Source organism: Mus caroli, unplaced genomic scaffold (genome assembly GCF_978045245.1).
Source record: "Mus caroli unplaced genomic scaffold, Mus_caroli_1 scaffold_7, whole genome shotgun sequence".
Lineage (NCBI taxonomy): Eukaryota > Metazoa > Chordata > Mammalia > Rodentia > Muridae > Mus > Mus caroli.
The window spans coordinates 54256153-54260309 of record NW_028227262.1 but is presented as its reverse complement, the minus strand read 5'-3'; the positions used below and the strand labels follow the sequence as shown (position 1 = coordinate 54260309).

General features: G+C 42.8%; 1 pseudogene; it reads right to left on the bottom strand.

Annotated features, from left to right (window-relative positions):
- Window positions 1-756: 756 nt before the first annotated feature.
- LOC110296821 (ferritin light chain 1-like) lies at window positions 757-1478 on the bottom strand (annotated as a pseudogene).
- Window positions 1479-4157: the final 2679 nt, after the last annotated feature.

Below are 4157 nucleotides of genomic sequence, written 5' to 3'. Positions count from 1 at the left end.
CTTTAGTGGTTCTGGTATCTTGTTAATTATAGCCCAGCCAACCAGAATCACAGATTCTTAACTCAAAAGGCCTGGTGGAGTCTTTGCTTCCGTCTGACACTTCACAAGCCAGGCCTCCATCATTTATACTGTTCTTAACTTTCTTCTCTTTCAAGCAACTACAGAACAGATCTGAGTTCTCAAATCAATGACTTTTTCTAGGCCAAAGCTCCAAAGTCCTTCTACAATCTTCCCAAAACAACTTGGTTAGATCTGTCACAGCAACACCTCAGTATCTGTAGCTGGTCTTTTGGCTACTTTGTGGGTTCTTTTTCTCCCAACCCTTTTAAGCCCCTAACACCAGGTAGGAGAAGAAAAAGATAGGGGGAAAGGAAGTGACTTTAGACTACTTCCTGCTGATTAGGGGCATCAAGTTCCTTGGGGCAAGTTTGATCATCACCCTCAGGATATCTAATTTCTTCTTTCTCTTATCTTTTCAAAGATGTCTACTTGACAAACTTCAACCAACAGCAATCAGTGGCATCCAGCCACCAAACAGCCATCTAGCAGCCACAATAGCTATTGGGGCTTTAGCATTTATATAACCTCTAAAAAAAATCCCCAGAATTCCAAATGCCACATATTGCAGCTGGCAAAACCATGTCCCTGATAGAGCATGAGGCAAATCATGGTCAGCTGCAGTGGACAACCTGAAACAGCCCTATATCCTATACCTAGAATCTAAATGAAAACACATTCTTATAATATTTCTGTGGGTTTTTTTTTTTCTGTCTCAAAAAGCTTTATTTTCACTTGGTCCAAGACTTGACAGAGGCTCCAGGGCGGTTACAAAGCTGCCTAGTGGCTTGAGAGGTTCATTCAGGTGGAGGTCCTAGGGCGGGCTGGTGCAGAGCAGAATGGGGAGCCCCTTGGAAGGCACAGAGGCCTCCTAGTCGTGCTTGAGAGTGAGGCGCTCAAAGAGATACTCGCCCAGAGATCCCTCGGGTGCGCCAGTCTGCGCTGGTTGTGGCCCTACCACCCTACGGAGGTTGGTCAGGTGGTTGCCCATCTTCTTGATGAGTTTCACCTCCTTATCAAGGAAGTGGCTTTCCAAGAAGTCACAGAGATGAGAGTCTGAGCGGGCAGAACCCAGGGCATGCAGATCCAAGAGGGCCTGGTTCAGGTTCTTCTCCAGGGCCAAGGGCAGCTTCCATGGCCTCCTGGGTTTTACCTCATTCATCTTGAGATGGTTTCTGCACATCCTGGAAGAGTGCAAGGCCTTCGCAATTGTTCTGCAACTCGAAGAGACGCTCAGCGCCCTCGCGCTTCTCCTCGGCCAATTCGCGGAAGAAGTGGCCTACGCCCTCCAGAGCCACGTCATCCCGATCAAAAAAGAAGCCCAGAGAGAGGTAGTTGTAGGAGGCCCGCTGCAAGCTGACCAGGCGGTTCACGGCAGCTTCCACCTCAGTGGAATAATTCTGACGAATCTTAGAGGTCATGGCTGCTCCGGAGTAGGAGCTAGCCGCGAAGAGACGGTGCAGACTGGTCCTAGGAGCTGAAGGCAGCAAGGAGATGGTCCGGGAGGATGCGACTGGAGAGACTTGTAAGGCGGCTGGAAGCGAGTACAGTGGGATTCCCAGGGTCTGTTCCGTTTAAACACTGTTGAAGCAAGACCCAGATCCACGGGACCTCCAAGGTGCTGCTCCTATTTCTGTGTTTTTAAAGAAACCAAATTTCTTACTACAACTATTGTGATATCAACTTGTCTTAAGTTTTTGCTGTGAAGAAACACCATGATCAAATCAACTTGAAGAGGAAAGGGTTTATTTGGCTTAAACTTCCTTACATCATCGAAGGAAGTCAGGACAGGAACTCAAAAAGGGCAGGAACTAATACAGAGGCTACGGAGGGGTTCTACTTACTGGTTTGCTCAGCCTGATTTCTTATAGAACCCAGGGCCACCAGTCCAGGATGACCCCACCCACAATGGACTGGGCCCTTCCCATTAATTAATTAATTAAGAAAATGCTCCACAGGCTTGCCTAGAGCCCCATCTAATGAAGACATTTCCTTAACTGAGGTCCCCTCCTCCTAGATGACATTAGCTTGTATCAAGTTGACGTAAAACTATCCAGTACATCCAAGCAATCCTCAGCAAAGAGACTGAGTCCTAAGCTCATGGCAAGCCCTCAGCCCTGACAAGCCTCAAATCTGATTGCACATTTTGGTGACACAGTGAGTCCACTGTTGAGTGGGTCACTTTACTCAGAGGGTCATATCTAGGCATCATTTTTAAAACTGAAACTGAACAACCTGGTATGATGGCTTGAATGAATGGGTCCCCTGATAGACTCCGGTATTTGAATACTTGGTCTCCAGTTGGTGGAATTATTGGGAAGGTCCAAGAGGTACAGTCTTGCTGAAGGAAGATTATCAATGGTGTGTGTGTGTGTGTGTGTGTGTGATATTTGAGAAACTATAGCCTTGCTACATTTCCAGTTTACTTTGTGCTGCATATTCACTGTTGAAGATGACTCAGCTTTCTGATCCTTGTCACCATGCCAGCCACTTGCTGCCATGCTTCCATGCCATGATGAACTCTTACCCATCTAGAGCCATAAGCCAAAACAAACTCCCTCTTCCTTACATTGTCTTTGTCCCAGTGTTTTGTCAAGGCAGCAGAATAGTAACTAGTATGCTCTGAAAACCCAGTAACAGGTAAAACCCACAAGCTAAGGATCTCTGAGCAGAGTAAACACTATCTGAGAGAACGAGGGTGATTGAAAATAAATAAACCCGACCAATGACCTAACTCCAGAGATTCCATTCTCAACACAAAACTACAAGTAACACAAAAAAAAAACAGACAATACTGAGTTCTCAAAAAAATTTTTTTTCCAATTCTACAGCAATGGCCTCTACTGAGAAAGGGTTAGATGAAATCCCAGACATATAACTCAGAAAAATGATTCTACATATGTTCAAAGAAACCACAGAAGATGAATAAATGTCAAGAGAATACAGATGGGTGAAGTAAGTAAAGAAGTCAAAAAGGTATGAAAGAAATATTATAAAGAGACAGAAATACTGAAGAAAACCAAATGAAAATACTGGAAATGAAAAGAACAATACGACATGGAGCTCACTGGAAAGCTTCACGAACACAACAGATGAAGGAAAGGACAGAACATCAGAACTCAAAGACATGGAGGGGGAATCTGAGCAATTCGACAAGAAGAAAAATAGTAAGAAGGTACAAGTGAGACTTCCAAGGTATATAAGGTATAATAAAAGGTCAAAATGTAAGAATTGTGGGCATAAAAGAAAGACAATCCTTTTATTCCAAAGGTATAGAAAACATTTTCAACAAAATGATAGCATAAACTTTTCCCAAATTAGAGACGAGTGCCAATCCAGATGCAGAGGGCACTTAAGACACCATGTAGATAAAAAGAGAAAAGGAAGTCTTCTCATTATATTAAACTTAAACCACTGGAAATACAGGAAAAAGAAAGTGTATCAAATTTCAAAGGAAACGTCAAGACACATATTAAGGCCAGACCACCAGAATAATAGCAGATTTTTCAACAGAAACTTCGAAAGCCAGGAAAACTTGGAATGAGGTATTACAAGTTCTTAAAGACAATTGTCTTACCATACTACAACACCCAGCAAAGCTAGTTTAATTGAAGGAGAAAGAAAAGCTTTCCATCAAAATAAAATATGCTAGAGGAATTCATTTCCACTAAGCAAGCTCTACAGAACATATTTGAAGAAACACTTCAGACTGAGGAAAAAGGCAAAGACATCCATGAGGCCACAAGAAAGAATAGATCATGATAGAATAATAGTTAAGATAGGAATAGGGGGGCTGGAGAGATGGCTCACTGGTTAAAAGCACTGGCTGCTTTTCCAGAGATCTTGACTTCAATTCCCAGCAATCACATGGTAGCTCATAACCATCTGTAATGGGATCTGATGCCCTCTTCTGGTGTGTCTGAAGACACTCCAGCTAAGTATACTCATATGCAAAAAAAAAAAATCAGCAAAATGATGAGAATTACTACATACCTTTCAATAGTAACTCTGAATATTAGAATATTAATGCTTTCAATTCTCCAGCCAAAGACACAGATGAACAAATAAGAAAAGAAAGCAGGAATCATATAATTACTTTG